Raw genomic sequence first — 21240 nt, forward strand, 5'->3', positions numbered from 1 at the left:
TTAGTGAATGGTGCAGATGTGTGGTAGGAAGCTCTTTTCTATCACTTATCTATTTTTCATTAAGCAGTCTGCAAACTATCTGAAGCATTAACTGCAATTGATATATGAGTAGGTTGCTCTACCCGCCTCATTTTCCCCTCCTTTTTCTTTATATTTTCCCACCCTTAATGTCATAAATCTTCAGTGTGATGAAGGGTAAGCACACAAAAGTCGAAACCTCTCTCTTTTCTTTACACAGGCGCTGATTAGCCTACAGTGTATTTCCAGCATTCGCTAATTGTATGGTTCAGTTGAACAGGCCATCAATAGCAAGCAATGTAATGACATTCTCCACAGAAGTTAGCTGAACTACAAGAAAGACTTTGTTGAGGTCAAGCATTTCTTCAGATTAGAATATGAAAACTACAAACATTAGTATAGAGGGGAATGCCTTCCATAGCAACAATAACACCTTTTCAGATTTATACTTTATCCCTAATCAGAAACAGGCTAAAACTGGTGAATTTTAATTCATGTGTGGGTTATATTTTGTTCTCCCCCAGGCGTCGGGTTGAGTGGCGGGGGGATGGGGTGCCTGAAGATGCCTCTGGGAGAGGGCCGGCACCCCGACGGCCTCCCCCAACCCGCTGCTCAGCGATGGGACACCAATTGAAATATTTAAATAAATTACAATGAATGAATTATTAAAAGTCACATCGCCAACTGATGTCTCGCTGTGATCTTCAGCCCGGTGGCCAGCACTCCCGTGTATTCGGATCCCCATCCGGGGAAAAAAGGCACCATACAGGTGGGGAGCGGGAAGGAGGTAGGTTTATCAGTGTGGGGGGGGTGGGGGTGGGGGGGGAACGGGGTCAAATTAACATCATGGGCGTAGGGGATGGTGGGAAGGGTTGGAGTTGAAAGTGTTCCAGGAAGGAAGGTCAGATTGTAAAGGTAAGTGTTTTGGGCGGGGGGGGGGGGGCAGGTTGAAGGGAAGATAATTAATTAATTTTTATTGTGGGATGAGAGATAATCAGAAGAAATGTATTTATTTATTTTTATTCACTCCACCGTTGAATATTTAAATTTCCCAGTAGGGCTGACAGTCCTTTAAAAGTGGTGTCAGTGCATATGCATAGGCAGCTAATACCATTGGTGGCAACGGGCAGCCTGCCCCCTCCTAGTAATCGGTGGGGGGGGGGGGGGGTGGGTGGGGGGAGAACGGCCTGCCCCGGCTATTTAAATGAGCCGCTGCACGGAAGTTTGCGGTGGTTCTGTGACATGCGGCCCACACAGGCAGGCCGCATGTCACATAACATTCAGCCCATACACAGGAGCTCAGAAATACATTCAGAAATCCCTTCTCAGTCTTTTTTTTTTCTCTCTTTGATTGTTTTACTTTACTGATTGGCTTTAGTTTTCTCATCTCAGGCAATCAGGTTTATTTTAGCAACCTGCTCCGCCAGTGAGAAGAGATTTACCAGCTGTAGATTCTTACTTAAAGCAAAAATGATCAACAGTTTATTCATTGACAGAATGGTAGCACATTGGCAGGATGGCCAGTCTATGTGGATTTACAAAAGAACAACTGCTGTGATAGAAAAGTCCACATTTATTGTCAGATTATGCAACAAAGCAGATTAAAATGCACCATTCTTCAATATCCTGTCAAAGGCAGGTATCAAAGTAAATAACATTTAAATATTTTTAAATGGAAACATTCCTTCAATGTACAGATAGCAGCTCTTCATCACAGCACAATTCTACCAACACCACTTAATCTTTTATGTACATCAAATGTTTCAGACTAAAAACCTTGAAATAAGATTGAGATATCACAACTAATGTTTGAAATAGTTACACAAATAACAAATTAAAACATCGGCAATGCTGAACAGCTGAATTAAGTCACTTGTACTATCATGATGGGATCTATTAAACTTTTATTCATAGTTTACTTGAAACGCATGGGGGGTTAAGTTGATGATAACACAAGACTGTTTAAATCATTTTCAAATTATTTCTTGTTATTCTTTTTGTTAGAATGCAATACTTCTGGTGAAGAAATACAACTTACATCATGACAAATGGAACATTCTGAGAATCACATGATGGACAGATTCACAATATGAAGTGTACAATATCACCTCACTGGAAATGAAAACAAAACACACAGTGCTTCAACCATGACCTTAAGAGCCATCAAGAAAACATATTGCACATGACATGAAAATTAATATCGAAATGAAAACTAAGCTTTACCAATGCTTCAAATTTAAAACAAACATTTGATCACTAATAATGCATAAACACAACAGCAGACTAGTCTGCATGACAGCTGACAATACTCCTGCTATTCAGAACAAACCAACTCTTTTCCATCATAAAGTTTTAAAGCAGTAATACAGAAAAATCAACATTATGTTTAATACTATCCTTGAAAGATTATATATAAATCGTGTCTAATATTTTAAAATAGAAACAGATACTTGAGGATGGATTTGGTTGCAACATTGTTCTGTGAAAGAAAGGAATATTATTTACAGCAAATTAAATGTTGGAGAATTACAGTAGAATGTTTGCACAAAAATAAAAATGAACACAAAGTAATTTGAGCTTGCTCAGAACAATTATTGTCAGTGATCCAATATGCTTTAATGCTAATCATTCCACTTCATAATATGCAGCCCAAACCTTACTGTTCAGTTATTGAGCAGTGCAAAGGGAATCCAGAGTATTTGGAGGGTTAATCTTAGCTGCAATTACAAATAATTACACAAGCCATCACAAATACTTTCCAAATTAAAATAAACATCATACACTGAGACCTGAGCTGGAATATGGAGTTGTATTTTAGAATAATCCTCAATCATAAAATCAATTTGATTATAGTCAGAAATTAGCTATATTAATTTCTGTTTTATTGTTCACAAAATTATCTATCAAGAGACTACAAACGTGCTGCAAGTTAAATTGAATGCTTTTTCTCCTTCTCATGGAAAGTGATTTTTTTTGTCCTCTACATTTCATAATTGGAGCCATATTGTGCAATAATACAACTCAACTGTTTTCAGTTTTATTTTTCGTATAAAAAGTCACAGCGGGAAATGCTGAATGACCATTTTTTATTCCAAAGTTATGAGGAAGATATACAACAACCATATTTTGGGGCTGAATATCCTAATTTAAGAAAATGGTGCAAATTGATGAGATAAATGAACTGATCATGAAATCACAGGGGTTTCTGAAACATGCAATTGATTAATGCTTGCAAAAAATAGGAGATCGTGACCCGCTTGCAATAACAATATTTTATCACTTCACAAGATTTAATGAGCTATGATTGAAGTCAGACAGATCATCAATTCAGCTGTGAAGTGAGCAATTATATTGGAAAAGTAGCTCAAAGATGGCATGAGAAACTCTGTTCTGGATCAGCACTGGCACATTTCTGGTGAGTGAGAGTGAAGCCACCATATGCAGAGGAGACGGCAAATATGGGAGGACATGACAGTGATGGCGAATTCAGTGATGGTCCTGGGCAGGATTGAGTTACGCATGAGTATAACTAAAACGAAACAGCACAGAATGTGTATGCACATGATGTGAATGGTCGTTGTAAAAAAAATTAAAAACTGTATTCTGCATGCATTCAGCTGCCTAGGCTCTAAATTTTGGAATTCCCTCCCTATACCTCTCTATCTCTCTATTCTCCCTTAAGACACTCCTTAAAATCTATCTTATTGACCAAGCATTTGACCTCTTGCCTTAAAATCTCTTATGTGATTCAGTGACAAACTTGATTTGATAATTGTTCCTGGGAAGCACCTTGGGATGTTTTACTATACTTAAGGTGCTATATAAATGCACACTGTTATTGTAGAAGGAAAGGTAGCAAATATGAAATAGGTTTATGCACACATGGGGTAGGATTTTGTGGAGGAGGTGGGACTCCCGAAACTGGCTAAAAAGGTTGGGGATTCCCCGCCTCAGCCTTTTCGCTGCATCTCCTTGCCCATGCCCCCCAAACCCCGGAGTGAACTCCATTGTTCCGGAGGCAATGTTTCCGGTACTAGGATCCCCCTTTCTTTAAAGACAGGGAACCTGTCTCCAACAGCTGCCGGCCAATCACAGGACCAGTAGCTCAGCAGTATTGGCAGCGCCACCGCTAGTGGTGAGCACTACCGGTACTGCAGAGGCCTTGGACTCAAGCCCAGCGCAGGAACCCTGGACCTCAGTTAAGTGAGGCAGGATCACCAGGGCCACTTCAGACAGCCCTTGCAGAGGGATGGGGTGAGCGGGTGGGCATGAAGTCCAGAGGGAGAGGGCTCCAAGGTGGTGGAGGTTTTGCCAGCAGGAGTCCTCCATGGGCTATAGATTTCCCACGAAGGTGGGAACCCACACCCGCAAGTCCTAAGGGAGTTTTACAAGGTGCCCTCCCTGCGTGGCGGAGGCACCCCCTGCCGCTAGATAGAAGCCAGTGGCAGTGGGAAGAGGCCCCTAAGCGGCCTTTAATGACCACTGAAGGGCTTCTATTGGCCTCTGGGAAGGCTGTAGTTGGCTATCCCACCCCCAGCAAATTTGTTTGGCGATGGAGTGGTAACAGGCCTGCCCCCACCCCATCTGTCATGATTCTATGGGCACCCCCGTCACCTCCGACCCCATCTCGGGGGGGGGGGGGCCCATAAAATCCAGCCCATGGTGTAGTGTTTGATTAATCTGGGTTTGATTGTATTAGTTTGTCCAGTGTTCACTGTGTTTGATTGTTTAAGTCTAGTTGAAACTGAAACTCAAAGACATAGAGCCAAAATGTTCTACTGAATTTTATGCCACCCCAGTGGGTCGGATGGTGGTGTGGGGGTGGTGTAAAATTGAGCGGGAGGCACCGGGAGGCCTACCCGCCCCGCTCCTGCCTCCAGTGAACTTTACGCGGTTGGGTGGTGAGGGGGGGTGGGGAATGGCCCGCCTGCCCGAAGCCAATCGAGGCCCTTAAGTGGCCGCCCCGGGAGGGGCCAGGGCAGTCAGGCACAGGATGCCCGATTGAGGGCCACCCCCGTCTCCCAACCCACTCCCAGTAGCGCTTCTGGGACTAAGAGCTGCTGGCCCACTGATTGGCCGGCAGCTCACTGAAGCGGGATCTTCTCCCTCAAGTGGGTGGAAGTCCCGCCTCGGGCCAAGTAAAGCCTGGGGACCCATAAAATAGGGACAGATCCCCGGGCTAGGCTGAAGTGGGTTTGCCACCGACTTTTACCTCGGTGGCGAATTCCTGTCCGTCTAAGGTAAAATCCAGCCCAGGGACTTCTCTGAGAAAGGCATTGTACTGAAATCTTGTAAGTGCTGAGATATTTTAAAGTACTGTAAATAAGCCAGTTGGTGATTTAATACAAGTGTGATATTTGCATTGCTCTGAGATAAATCATATATTTATATATAACCCGGCGTAAACATAACACATTGTATTATGGGAGAAAAAGTGTTCTGCAGGAAGCAATTTTTATTCACCAAATCCATTATCTAACAGTTTATAATGAGCTCATGTTTAAAAGCAAAACATAGACCTAAAACGAATACAGGACTGTACAGGTAATCGATCCCCAGACTACAAACTGATATTCTTATTTGAACTTTCAAACATTTGAGAAGAAGAGTTTGGGATGCACGACCAGGGTAATGGTGTATATGTGAGTTGAGATTGGAGTGTATATCACATGATCCAGATATTTTAAGATTTGCATTAAATACTACATTAATCTGTCCACACAAAATGTTTCTGCCCAAGTGCGTAACAAAGCAAGTAATAGCAATGCTCTACCCAGATAAATGTGCTTAATAAAGGGGCACTATTTCATCCCTTTATAGAATAAGGAGATCAATGGTCGTCTCCAGCTGAATCCAAACACTACCATCATCAGACAACCACCCACCAGCTGAGATGTTAAAGAGGAATCACAGGGTGATGTGGTAGGAGTTGCAATGGTGCTGAATGATAATCAGGTGCAGGACTAAGCTCCAACATGCAGAATGTTCCGACTGAGTTATTTTTTTTAGATTTTTAGGTTTTAGAGATACAGCACTGAAACAGGCCCACCGAGTCTGTGCTGACCATTAACCACCCATTTATACTAATCCTGCACTAATCCCATATTCCCACCACATCCTCACCTGTCCCCATATTCTCCTACCACCTACCTATACTAGTGGCAATTTATAATGGCCAATTCACCTATCAACCTGCAAGTCTTTTGGCTGTGGGAGGAAACCCACACAGACACAGGGAGAACTTGCAAACTCCACACAGGCAGTACCCAGATTTGAACCCGGGTCGCTGGAGCTGTGAGGCTGCGGTGCTAACCACTGCGCCACTGTCGATATTGATTTTACACCAGTAGTAGCATGGTGGCATCAGATACCTGTGCATAAGTGACAGTGGAACAGCCTCTAGAAGTAGTCCACAGCTACTCTAGGAAAAGAAACAAGAGGTAGTAAATCCTCTATATCACCTGCAGTTTGATATAAAGTTGACTATACAACCATCTAATACCACTACACCCTCAACTAGGGGAAACAACTATTAGTACAACCAGTTCAGGGGAATTCACAATATCAGAAGATGAAAGCTCACACAGACCTGAAACATTAACTGTTTGTTTCTCCACAAATGCTGCCTGACCTGCTGAGTATTTTCAGCATTTTCTGTTTGTAGCCGGAATTTTACGCCACCCCAACGAGCTGGTTGGTGGCGGGGGGGTGGTATAAAATGGAGCGGGAGGCTCCAGGAGGCATTCGCGACCCAGTCCCGCCTCTGCCCCCCCCCCCCTTTACATAGGGCAGTGAGGTGGGTGGGAGGGGGGGTGAAAAACGGCCCGTCCGCCCCAGGCCAATCAAGGCCCATAAGTGGCCACTTAATGGCCATTTAAGGGCCTTCGCCCGCCTCCACGCCTGGGGAAAAGCAGGTGGCTTCCAGTCGTCTAGGGGAGCCACCCTGCTTATCAGGCAGTGCCCGATGGAGGGCCGCCCCCGCTACCCCAACCACCCTTAAGACTCAACATGCCCCTTCCCTCCAAACGACCACCCTTGCCTTGCCGGGGCCCGACTGATTGTCCCCAGCGAGGCAACCAAAACTTACCGGCCTTCCCGGCTCCCAGACATCTTCTGTGCACAATTGGCTGCTGATTGGTGACCTGCAGCTCAATGAGGCGGGACTTTCCCCCTCAAGCGGATGGAAGTCCCGCCTCGGAACAATTAAAGCCTGGGGACCCATAAAATGTGGAACGGATCTCCAGGCGAGGGGGAAGCGGGTTCGCCAGTGACTTTTACGTCGGAGGCCGGCTCCCATCCACCCACCGTAAATTTCCGGCCTGTGTTTCAGATTTCCAGCATCTGCAATATTTTGCTTTTGTATTACTGCACTGTACCATCTGCTTCACTTTTGTGAAGACACTTGAAAATTTGTGAGCTAACATCTGGCTTGAGCCAGTATAAAATACTCAATTTTGAATTTGAGCAGCTGTAGAATGCTGCAACTAATATCCATTAGTGAGTATGAGTTGCTTACATTACACTATGTTTACTGACATCGTTTTATAAATCAGCAAACTAAGAAATTTCAGCACCCATGTGAATTATTCCATCCAGTTACAACGTCTTCCTCACTCTTTGAATATGAAGGGTCTTTGTCACTGTCCTTTTCCTATGAATCTGGTACAAGATCAAATAGTATCTTAAACACAAGAAACCACCAGAATGGGCCCCCCCGCCCCACCTACCCAAAGTCAGAATTCCCATAGAGCTTATTGATGAGAAAATAACAGACTGCTTTAAAGAAAAAGTAAATTTGATACCTTTGGACTCGAGGTATAACTGGATGTAATTAAATTAACCACCACCTTTAATACGCACAGGCATGCAATGTAAAGGGAAACAAGACTGTGACAGTCTTTCAAGTCATGTGATGCAATATGACTTCAGTCCAAATCAGCTGAGGTTGCCACTCATCACTTACTACTCCCAAAAAAGGAATCAAAAGCAGTTAAAAGATGACCCCACAAACCGTGACTGTATTTATTATAAAGAACACACACTGCAGTGTATCTTCTGGATGTAACACAACTAAGGAGTCAGATGAGACTTACAAACTCCCTTGAGCTTCATTTTTGAAGTTGCAATCTCGCTGTTAAATGTGTTGCTGCATTTCAGGCTGTTGTGTTATTCTGGGGTGAGATCTCAAGGATCACTACACTCGGGCTTGTTAAACCAGTTGTCAAACACAAGTTGAGACTAAAAAGGCTCAAGAAAACTGTAAATTTACCAGAAGATACAAGCACATGTTGCTTGATGTTAGAATATCAAATTACCTCATCACTTCTCAATTTGGTTAAAGACTTCTGAATTTTCCTCACCTATGCAAGTAGCTTTTCAGGCCCAAAGCCTGCTTTTGCACAGATGGAAACAAATTTAAGCTAAAGCAAAGAAACCTACCTATATTACTATTCTTTTTGTTCCTTCATAATTGCTGGGCTAAGATCCTGGAATCCCTGTCTAGCAACATTGTGGGAACACATTAGTACAAGAATTACAGCATATCAAGTGAAAGTCACGTTCTTAGGGATCTAGGGATGTGCAATAAATGTGTTGCTTCCATCTTGAGAACAAATTGAAATGAAAACATTTTGCAAAGAGTTCCATGCAATCATCCTTAATAAAAGTGAAATAAAAATATGGCAGGGAAGGTAAAATAAAAATGCTTCACGTTTTAGGCAGTTAAGCATGAGTGTCAGGCCAGGATTTTGCTGATAGGCCCGAGGTCCCGCTGCTCGGACCGGTAGTGAGTGATGCTCCCACTTCTGAGTTCAGTGACCAGGAAGAAGTGATATTGAGCTGGCTGGCCAATTAACTGCCAGCAGATGGGAGGATTAACTAATGAAGCAATGGAGGTGGGCACTGAGGTGGCAGATGTAGCATCAGCTGATGCCGCTAGAGATCCTGGTGCCATATTTAAAGGACTGCCAACACTCTCTCAATGCTGCTGCGGCCGTCCTACTTGCTGGTACCTTTGGAGACCCTTTGAAGACTCCCTACTCACTGGTACCTTTGAATACGAATGTATTTCAATGTTACAAGCATGCCCAGTGCATGAAGACATCATTAAACATGTGATCTGGCAATCTTGGTGTCTGTCTTGCTACTAGTTCCTCCCAATATATATAACAAACACCTTTGAAGACCTCCTTACTCGCTGGTCACTTTGATCAGCATTTGAAGAGCCCCTACTTACCAGTGCTTTTGAACACCCTTTGAAGACCTCTTACACGCTGGTGCCTAGATTAAGCTTGCTGCCTTCCAACTGGCTTGCTTCCTTGGAGGACCCTGCTCCCCTCAGCAGAAACCCTAGGTCTGAGGAAGGAAACTTGTCTGAAGGCATGGCGGAAGGATTTTCCCGGGTGGTCCTCTCTGCAGACTCTCCTCCAGGTTGCTCAGAAAAGGTGGGAGGTCCTCTTCCCCAGGGACTGGAGGAGGAGACACTCAGCAGGTCTGGCAGCATCTGTGGAAAGAGAAGCAGAGTTAACGTTTCGGGTCACTGGAAGGGTCACTGACCAGAAACGTTAACTCTGCTTCTCTTTCCACAGATGCTGCCAGACCTGCTGAGTGATTCCAGCATTTCTTGTTTTTATTTCAGATTTCCAGCATCCGCAGTATTTTGCTTTTATTATACTGGAGGAGGAGACTGGGCCACCTGAGAAGCAAGCCTGGACAGAGGTTGCAGAGGAAGTCAGTAGCAGCCACGGGGCTATCCATAGAGACTGGCTGCTGTGCCGCAAGCAAGTGAATGACCTTGTTCATTCAGCCAAGGTGAGTAATCCACACCTCAATTCCTTTCAAGTGGCAACGTCTGAGGGTCAGGTTGGTGGAATGTGAATGCCCACCTATTTGGTAGCAATGAGGTCAGGCAGCAGCATTTCCTTGTGAGTGAGGAGGAGTGGCTGCCTTCTGCATCAAGGGCTTCTCTCAGGACACTCCCGGTTTGGACACCGGCTACACAGACCATCTGCCATGACACCATTGCCTTAAGTAGCCGCAACGACAGAGGACGGTCCTGAACTTGTTAAGAAGCTCCTGAACATGCCAGGGCCCTGACCCATCAAGATCATCCCAAGCCATGGGGCAGCAAGATCATCAGCCTACCTCCACCTCAGTTGCAAGTGCAGAGGGAGCATCCCATAGGAGCATGCACAAAAGAATTAAGAGAAACAACGAAATGCACTTGGGGTTCACAGGTGGGAACATTGTTAAAGATTTACTGTTTCAGTCTGTTTTTACGTGCAATAGAAGTCTACTACCTTCTGCCAATATCTCCTTTTCATTATTATCAGCCCTCTGGGACTTCAGGAGTACCAGAATTCGCCCCAAGGGCTGGTTGGGAGGAGCCATATAGTGTGTGGTTTTCGACTTCCCCATGTCAGAGATAGAAGTGTCACTGGGTGCAGGGCGATGGGCTGACGAATGAAGGACACAGCAACAGTGCAGCAGAAAGGTAATTGGAATTCCATTGGAATGGAAGGATCAGGTAGTAAGGGTTATCTGAAACATTCCTGTATTAGTGTGTCCCGAGCCTCCCTTGCGCCTATCTCACGGCACCTTTCCTGTGATCCCTGGGTCCGTCATAATGTATTCCCTGGTCACCAGCTTCCTCCGCATCCTCATCGTGCTCCACTATCGTCATTGTTCAATTATTGTCCCCTGTGTGGTGCCAGATTGTGTAGCGCACAGCAGATCACCACGATATGCGAGACCCTTGTTGGGGCATATTGAAGGATCAATCCAGGCACCTGATCGCATCTTCAGTAGACCAATGGCCTACTCGATGGTTGCTCAAGCCCTATGGCTTGTGTTGTACCTCTCCACTGCCTCTGTGCTTGGGATCCTCACAGAAGCAGCCATCTCTTTAGTGGTAGCTTTTGTCTCACAGAATTCATCCTTGAAGGCACATGGGGTGACAGGGTGGGGTAGTACAAAGCTCGGGAACCTGAGACTGCCTTAGTATGTAGGCATCGTAGCTGCTTCCCAGCAACTGTGCGCAAACCTGCAGGATCCGTTTGTGGTGCATGCAGACCAGTTGTTCATTGAGCAAGTGGAATCCCTTCCTGTTCAGGAAAGCTGCTGACTGGCCTGCAGGAGCCTCAATGGCTACATGCATGCAGTCAATCACACCCTGCACCTGAGGAAATCCAGCAATGGCCCAGAACCCAATGGCTCTCTCAGCCTGACTGTCCGGATCAGTGTGAAAATGGATGTATTTGCTGGCCCTCTTAAACAAGGCATCAGTCACCACCTTGATGCACCGATGTGTCACAGACTGGGAGATCTCACAGATGCCTCCAGTATGTCCCTGGAATGATGTTTAGTGCCACGGTGACTTTCAGAAGGACTGGCATGGGATGGCGAACACCACTGGGGCTCAGCTCATCCACCATCATGGCACACAGATCGTCGACGGCCTCCCTGGAGTGGTGCAGTCTTCTGTGACACCGTCGCTCAGACATCTGAAAGTAGCTTATCCTCTGACGGTAGACCTTACCTGCAGGATACTTTCTTCTGTGGGCAGGTGGCTTCTCACGCTCCCTGCTGCATCCTTCTCCTTCCTCCCCACCCTGGGACTGCTACTGTCCTGCAGCTATGGATGCAGCTCTCTCCCTTTCTGCTGCTCCTCCTCACCCGAGCTTCCACCTTCTGAGTATATGATGCCCCGGCAGGTGTGCACTCTGAGTTAACAGGGCCTATGACCCAGGTACCTCCTCCACTCACTCCATACCACCCCTTTTTTCTCCCCATTTCAAACACAGAAGTGCCGGTTCCCAGATGACACCCTGGCAGTTCCCACCAGCTGTGCAGGCACCTTAGCCCCCCAGTCCTGGCAGCAAAGTCCGATCGCCATGCTGCTCTACCCTCGCTTCAAAGACATGCTGGCCCATTCGATGGGCACCAAGTAAAGCCAGCCCTCACCTCCCACTTGCCTGTCACCTACATATACCTGCCGGGGCTCTGATGGCTCACGGACCCCGTGCACTTTTGGCAAAATTCAAAAAACCACTTCAAATCGCTGTCAATTGGAAAGTTAATTGCCTCAATTACCTGTTTGATGCGTCAAGGCATACTACCCTCTGGCCATGCATCCCGTCCATGGAAAACATGGACCTGACGTAAAAATGTTGGACTTGCATTCCAATGTCTTCCGTCACAATATTCTGGCTTCCCCCCATGCACCCACCCACCAACCCCCCCTCCACCCCCGCCAACTGCCTCTGACCCTGTCTTCAAAGAGCCTGGAAAATCCCAGCCAATGACTCTAGGACAGCCATTGAATCAACGGCCTCCAATTTAACACTGAGCACGGTCCATTTCTTGCTGGGCTTTCGCTTTTATGCAGGCATCACATATTTTCTTTCAAGCTGTATTATGGATTTCAAGCTTCAAATATCACATTTTCTTTTCCTTGTCACAGTATGTACAATCAGTGGTCTTGACTGAAATGGCACTTCAGCAGAGAGCAGCAGGTGTTAGCATCTACATGCTTTCTCTTGCCAAAACACTCTAAGGGTGCTATCACCAATCTGTGCTGAATTGCTGACAATTCTGTGATGTGAACCCGAGTGTACTAAGGACTGTTAGAAATCTAGCAAGATTCAATTTTAGTTAAGACTCATAGCCAGTGGAATGACGCAAGTTTGATTTAAGATTTAGGCCCTTGGGATTAAATAGAATTGGGTTATCCCACAATACTACTGTTTCTCCGATTTTTACAATGATCACCCCAAAGTTATTTCCTGTGGCACTTCAATTAATTTAAAATTTAAATGCATGTACTTGGTCTGGGTTATGTCAAAGATATCGGGTACAGAGCTCAGTTGTAGCTCATTGTTTTTCAGTTTGTATTAATTATCCAAGTAAGTCTGCAGAAAACAACAAAGCACACCCTGGATAAATGCCAAGGCTGCAGGCTAAAGCATTAGCAGAGTGCCAGGGGAAATTCTTCACTGTTGGTGTACTGGCCTCCTAATGAGCTCTGTCATTATTAAATCATAACATTTGGCAAAAAAAAAACTATTCCGTTAAAAGAAAGTGTAAAATAAGTCAGATCAAGTTTGCTGTTGACTACTAATTGTGCTGAAATTCAGTGAGTTCTTATTACCTTTCCCCCAGATCTAGTTCAGACTCTGAAAGAGTAGATCACAGCATAAAAAAGTGTAACACATTTATAGAGGTGTAATTATTTTTTCTAAAGCAGGAGACACCAACATCAGCAGCAACACCTCTTGTGTTGAAAGGTGTTAATGGACCTATGTAGTGCCAGGCTATGAACAGGTGCTAGTAAAAGACATAGAATCATAGAATCATACAATGGTTACAGCATAGAAGGAAGTCATTCGGCCCATCATGTCCATGGCATTCTCCGCAACAGCAAGACAGCTAGTCCCACTCCCCCACGGCCCTGCAATTTTCTTCTCTTCAGGTGCTAACCCAATTCCCTTTTGAAAGCCACAATTGAATCTGACTCCACCATAGTCTCAGACAATACATTCCAAATCCTAACCACTTGCTGCATAAAAATGTCTTTCCTCATGTTACCATTGGTTCTTTTGCCATACGGCTTCATTCGATTCTTCCACCAATAGGCACAGTTTCTCTCTATCTACTCTGTCAAGACCCTTAATGATTTTGAACACTTCTATGAAATCTCCTCTCAACCTTCTCTTCTCCAAGAAGAACAACCCCAGCTTCTCCAAGCTATCCACATAACTGAAGTCCCTCATGCCTGTAACCATTCTCGTAAATCTTGTCTGCACCCTCTCTAATGCCTCACACGCTTATTAAAGTGTGGTGCCAGAGTGGGACACAATATTCCAGTTGAGGGTGAACTAGTGTTTATAAAGTTTCACCATAACCTCCTTGCTTTTGTATTCTATGCCTCTCTTTATAAAGCTCAGGATCCTGGATGCCTTATTAACCACTTTCCCAACCTGCCCTGCAACCTTCAATGATTTTGCACATATACCCCCAGGTCCCTCAGCTCCTGCATCCCCTTTAGTATTCTACCCTTAAATTTATTATGCCTCTCCCCATTCTTCCTACTGAAATGTATCACGTCACATTTCATTGCATTAAATTTCATTTTCCATGTGTTTTCCCATTCCACCAGTCTATGTCCTCTTGAAGTCTATCACTATCCTCCTCATAGTTCACAATACTTCCAAGTTTTGTGTCATCTACAAACTTTGAAAGTATACCCTATACACCTAAGTCTAGGTCTTAACAGAGATCAAGAAAAGTCCTCGCATTAACCCTTGGGGAACCCCACTATATACCTTCCTCCAGTCCAAAAAACAACCATTTACCATTATTTTCTGTTCCTGTCACTCAGTCAACTTTATATTTATGAAGCCACTGTCCTTTTATTCTATGAGCTTTAACTTTCCTGACAAGAACAATGCACATGTTCCAATTACTGTATGACCAAGCAGCCATATTGTATCCCATTAGCTTCCAAATGATATAATGGCCTGGAATTTTCTCAGAGGTGCTGCTCCTGCTTGGTTGCTGTAATATCATCAAAAGCGTGGTGGAAACTCCAAACCGGGCTTCCGCCGATGTTACACTGATGGAGCAGTGGCAGCACTGAGGAAATTCTGGGCCAAAATTCAGCCAAATAGTACAGAGACAAATCTCATGTGCTGGTGTAAGTCAGTTCGAAATGGTTACAAACTGGTTCTAAGCATGTGCAGAATAGTAACGTGCCATTAGTGCTGAAATTTCATGGACAGTTTATTTGCAGGATTAATCACAGATCCAAACTTTGGCAGGAAGCATACTGGTGGTGGGAATGGAAAATTATATGTAAGTGAAATTTAAAGCAATTGGAGCAATTAAGGAAAGTGGTGCAATCAGGTGCCAAGAAGTCTGAAAGCTTTTAGCATTGAAAAAGCATCTGAATCCATTAGCACCTTTTGCCAAGGCTATAAGGGCAAAAGATTGCATTGTGTCATGTGACTACCAGGATGAAAGAAGGCAAATTTTCACATCTAGCAATCCTAAATACCTAAGATTAAGAAGTGCCAGGTAAAAATGAGGTGAAAGGAAACCTAAGACGCAGTCTGCAGTCATATGATATAGTAGCCTGGCCTCCTGTTTAATGGCTGCTGAATTGGAGGAGATACTGCATGAGGTGGCCTTTTTCTGAGCAACTCCAAAGAGACGAAGGAAAGTAAAAGAAGGAAGGAAGGAAGGAAGTAAAAGAAGGAAGTAAAAGAAGGAAGGAAGGAAGGAAGGAAGTAAAAGAAGGAAGGAAGGAATGAAGGAAGTAAAAGAAGGAAGGAAGGAAGGAAGGAAGTAAAAGAAGGAAGTAAAAGAAGGAAGGAAGGAAGTAAAAGAAGGAAGTAAAAGAAGGAAGGAAGGAAGTAAAAGAAGGAAGTAAAAGAAGGAAGGAAGGAAGGAAGGAGGAGGAGGAGGAGGGGAAGGAAGGAAGGAAGGAAGGGAGGGAGGGAGGGAGGGAGGAAGGAAGGAAGGAAGGAAGGAAGGAAGGAAGGAAGGAAGGAAGGAAGGAAGGGAGGGAGGGAGGGAGGAAAGGAAGGAAGGAAGGAAGGAAGGAGTGATGGTGTAGGATGGAGGGTTTTAGATTCCTGGGGCATTGGGGATGGTTCTGGGGGAGATGGGACCTCTACAAGCTGGACCGGTTGCCTTTTAACAGGGCAGGACTAATATTGTAGCGGGGCTATTTACTAGTTCTACTGGAGAGTGTTTAAAAAAAAAAGAAAGACTTGCATTTATATAGCACTTTTCACAACCATCGGACGTCTCAAAGTGCTTTGCAATCAATGAAGCACTTTTGATGTGTAGTTACTGCTGTAATGTAGGAAACGTAGCAGGTAAACTGCACACAACAAACTCCCATGAACAGCAATGTGATACTGACCAGATAATCAGTTTGTGTGATGTTCATTGAGGGATAAATATTGGGCAGGACACCAGGCATAACTCCCCCACTCTTCTTTGAAATTGTACCATGGGATCTAACAGGGTAGATGGGTGCTCGCTTTAATGTTTCATCCAAAAGGCTGCACCTCTGACAGTGCAGAAGTCCCTCAGTACTGCACTTAAGTACATTGTTCGGCTCAAGACTTAGACTGGGACCTGAATCAACAACCTTCAGACTCAGATGTGAGACTGCTACCAACTGAGCCAAAGCTGACACACAAGCTTAACAGGGGCATGGGAACCTGTGCATAGTTTCAGGAGGGAGTGAAGAGAGGGCGGCACAGTGGCGTAGTGGTTAGCACCGCAGCCTCACAGCTCCAGGGACCCGGGTTCAATTCTGGGTACTGCCTGTGTGGAGTTTGCAAGTTCTCCCTGTGACCATGTGGGTTTTCGCCGGGTGCTCCGGTTTCCTCCCACAGCCAAAGACTTGCAGGTTGATAGGTAAATTGGCCATTGTAAATTGCCCCTAGTGTAGGTAGGTGGTAGCGAATATGGGATTACTGTAGGGTTAGCATAAATGGGTGGTTGTTGGTCGGCACAGACTTGGTGGGCCAAAGGGCCTGTTTCAGTGCTGTATCTCTATGACTCTCTAATTTACAGGTTTTTATTTATTTAGAGATACAGCACTGAAACAGGCCCTTCGGCCCACCAAATTGAAGGCAGGAAATTAGTAAGCAAGAATGAAGGGCAGAGAAGTCAAAGGCTTGAAAATAAGATAATAAAGGAGTTGTTCAGTGATTAGTGGCATATACTTCAATGCAGGGAGTCTGGTGAATAAGGCAGATGAACTAAGGGTTTAGATAGACAATTGGAAGTATGATATCATCGTTGTCACTGAAACATAGCTTAAACAATGGCAGAAATGGCAGCTACTTGCAGGATTTTCAGATGAGATAGAGAGGGGGAATTGCAATTTCGGCTAAAGAAACAATCACAGCTGTGAGGAGGAATGATATAGTATCATAGAATCATTACAGCACAGAAGGCGGCCATTCGACCCATCGTGCCCACGCTGATTCTCCTAAGGAGCAATACATGTACTGCCACTCCTTCGCCCCCTCCGCACATCCCTGCACATTCCTCCCTTTCAAATATATATAATGTTAGAAGAATCATCAAATAAGACCATAGAGTTGAACTGAGGAAAACAAAAGGCACTCAGAAAACCCCTAGATGGCAGAGACCATACAGAGTAGGATAAAGCAAAAAAGGGAAGCTTATGTCAGATATTGAGAGCTCAATACTACAGAATGCCTAGAGGAATTTAGAAAGCTCAGAAGGGCATGAAAAAATATGGCAAGTAAAATTAAGGGAATCTCAAATATGTTCTAAAAATAAATAAATAGCAGGAGGCTAACTAAGGAAAGAGTAGGCCAATCAGTAGAAGTAAATTGTGTGTAGGGGTGGAACATGTGGGCATGGTTTTTAATTAATACTTTGTGTGTCTTCACAAAAGTGGAGGACAATGCAGATATTGTAGTTAAGGAGGAATGTGTAATACTGAATGGTATAAACATAGTGAGGGAGGAACTATTAAGGGGTTTAGCATCTTTGAACGTGGATAAATTACCAAACCTAGAAAAAAAGTATTCCAGACTGCTAAGAAATGCAAGGGACGAATTAGTGGAGGCTCTGACCATCATATTCTAATTCTCTCTGGTTACAGGAGTGTGCCAAAGAACTGGAGCACATCTAATGTTGTACCGTTGTTTAAAAAGGCAGGAAGGGATAGACCGAGTAATTACAGGCCAGTCAGCCTAAACTCAATGGTGGGCAAAATACTGAAAAAAATTCTGAAGGATAGTATTAATCCTTATTTAAAAAGACATGTTTGAATGAAATACAGTCAACATGGATTTGTTAAGGGAAAGTCATGTCTGACTAACTTGGATGAATTTTTTGAGGTGGGAACAAGGAGGGTTGATCAGGGTAGTGCATTTGATGTATACATGGATTTTAGGAAGGCTTTTGGCAAAGTCCAATTTGGCAAACTGGTCAGAAAAGCAAAAACCCATGGAATCCAAGGGGCAAGTGGCAAGTTGGATCTGAAATTGGCTCACTGGCAGGAAACAAAGTGTAAAGGTCGGTGGGTGTTTTTGTGACTGGAAGACCTTTTCTAGTGGGGTTCCACAGGAATAGGTCCCTTGCTTTTCTTGGCATATACTAATGATTTACACAAAAATGTAGGAGGCATCTTTAAGAAGTGCGCAGGATGGGTGCAGCTCCAACAACACTCAAGAAGCTCGACACCATCCAGGACAAAGCAGCCCGCTTGATTGGCACCCCATCTACAAACATTCACTCCCTTCACCACCGACGCACAGTGGCAACAGTGTGTACCATCTACAAGATGCACTGCAGTAATGCACCAAGGCTCCTTAGATAGCACCTTCCAAACCCGCGACCTCTACCAACTAGAAGGACAAGGGCAGCAAATACATGGGAACGTCGCCACCTGCAAGTTCCGCTCCAAGTCACACACCATCCTGACTTGGAACTATATCACCGTTCCTTCACTGTTACTGGGTCAAAATCCTGGAACTCCCTTCCTAACAGCACTTTGGGTATACCGACCCCAAATGGACCGCAGCGGTTCAAGAAGGCAGCTCACCACCACCTTCTCAAGGGCAATCAGGGATGGGCAACAAATGCTGGCCTGGCCAGCGTCGCCCACCTCCCATGAATGAATAAAACAAAAATTGGTCATATTTTTGATAATCTAGAAGAAAGCTGTAGACTGCAGGAAGATATCAATGAACTGGTTGGACAGAAGTGTGGCAAATGGAATTCAATCCACAGAATTGTGATGTGATGCATTTAGGGAAGGCAAACAAGGCAAGGGAATACACAATAATTGGCAAGATACTGAGAAGTGTAGAGGAACAGAACCTTGGAGTACATGCCCACAGACCCCTGAAGGTAGCAGGACAGGTGGATAAGGTGGTGAAGAAGGCAAATAGGATACCTTTCTTTATTAGGTGAGGCATAGAATATCGGGAGATTATGCCTGAACTGTATAGAACACTAGTTAGACTGTAGCTAGAGTGCTGCATGCAGTCTGGTCACCACATTTGAGGAAGAAAGTGATTGCATGAGAAAGGGTACAGAGGAGATTTATAAGGATGCTGCCAGGAATGGAGAATTTTAGCTCTGAGGAAAGATTGGATAGGCTGGGGTTGTTTTCTTTGGAACAGAGGAGGTTGAGGGGAGATGTAATTGAGGTGTATAAAATTATGAGGGGCCTAGATTGCAGTGGATAACAAGTCCCTATTCCCTTTAGCAGAGAGGTCAATAACCACAGGGCATTGGGCTGAAGGATTAGACGGAAGTTGAGGAATACTTTATTTTCACTGAGAGAGTGGTGGAGGTCTGGAACTCACTTCCTGAAAGGCTGGTAGAGGCATAAACCCTCATCGCATTTAAAAAATGCTTGGATATGCACTTGGAGTGTAACCTACGAGGGAAGTGGGCTGAGCACTTTTTCGTTTGGCAGAGACACAATGGGCTGAATGGCCTCCTTCTGTGCCGTGAATTTTCTATGTTTCTATGTTTTGTATGAGATAGCACTTTCCACAACCTCGGGATGTCTCAAAAGCGCTTTATAGCCAACGAACATATGTCATTATTACAACATGTCTGGCTGGAGTGGAAGCATACTTGAGGCTACAAAGTCGACCTGCACTATGCCAGTTATATGGTGCATGTTAACAACAGATGTCCTTTTAGCGTTTGGCATAGCTCTGCTGCTGGCCTCTCTGTGGGAGCTGTCTTCACAGCCTTCAGGCCAATAGTCTTTGGCAGATAGGTATGACAATCCTTTTTCATGTATTTCTAATTTTCTTTTGAAAGCTTTCATTGCATCTGTTTCCACTATCCTTTCAGGCTTTGAAACAACTCCCTGCTTAATAAAATGTGTCAGCATGTCACCTCTGGTTCTTTTGCCAATCTTTTGACAATCTGTGCCCTCTGGTTACTGACCCTTCTACCACTGGGAAAAAGTTTCTTTTTACTTACTCTATTAAAACTTTTCAAGATTTTGAAGACCTTTATCAAGTCTCCCCTTAAACTTCTTTCTTCTAAGCAGATCAGCCCTAGTTTCTTTAGTCGCTCTACATAACTGACATCTTTCATCACTGGTACCATTCTAGTCAAGTTCCGCTGCAGCCTCTCTAAAGCCGTGGTACCCTTAAAGCTGGTTTTGTATCTGAAACCACTTTGTATCAGCACAGCAGTAATGGTATAACTAGCAATTACATTTTTTTTCAAGAGTGACGAATTTATATGTGTTTGCCCTAATATTATGTTCTTTTAATATTTGATTATTTTATTAGAAAAGCAAAGCAGAAAGAAAAAAAACTTGCATTTATATAGTGCCTGTCACTTCCTAAAACACTTAAGAGGCATGAAGTACTTCTGGAGTACAGTCATTTTTGTAATGTAGGGAAAGGTGCAACTAATTTTCACACAGCAAGGTCCAGATTATCTGTTTATGTTGTTGGTTGAGGAATAACTATTGGACCAATGCTAGGAAGAACTCCCCTGCTCTTCTTCAAATAGTGCCATTGGATCTTTTACATCCATCTAAGAGGTCAAATGGGCCCTTGGTTTAACACCTCATCTGAAAAACAGCAGCTTCAACAGTGCTGCACTCCCTTTGTACTGTACTAAAGTATCAGCCTAGACTATGCACTCAAGTCTTTAGAATGAGGAATGAACCCATGGACTTCTGACTCAGAGGTGAGCACACTATCGCTGAGCTAAGGCTGTCACCTGCACATTTTTCAAATAATTTTAAAGCATTTGGTTCTTTTACATTAAATTGTCACAGTTGTGACTCATAAGGTAATTAGTATTACTTGTATTTATTTTTGTTGCTTCATAATTATTGGACATTAGATTAGGACTCCCTGAACTGAAATTATTTATTACTTAATCCTCAACAAATAGGTAAATTCTGGTCTGGATTCAGATGCAGACTGTGGCAATGAAAGGATATTATGGCCCTTAATTTCTGTGAGGTTCTCCCAATCTCCTCATGTAATGCTGGCGGAAATGTCCATTTTTAGCAGTCTAAGCCATATTTTTGGGGGTTTCTGCCTATTTCCCACTAGAGAAACCCCCATTTTTTTCGATACTCATTGCCCTTCATTTAGTCATTTTGCAACTGGACTGGCAAATCAATTAATGAATGTTTAAATTAAATGAAGCAGTAATATTCTACCTTTGAGCTTGAAA

Source organism: Heterodontus francisci, chromosome 14 (genome assembly GCF_036365525.1).
Source record: "Heterodontus francisci isolate sHetFra1 chromosome 14, sHetFra1.hap1, whole genome shotgun sequence".
NCBI classification, from domain to species: domain Eukaryota; kingdom Metazoa; phylum Chordata; class Chondrichthyes; order Heterodontiformes; family Heterodontidae; genus Heterodontus; species Heterodontus francisci.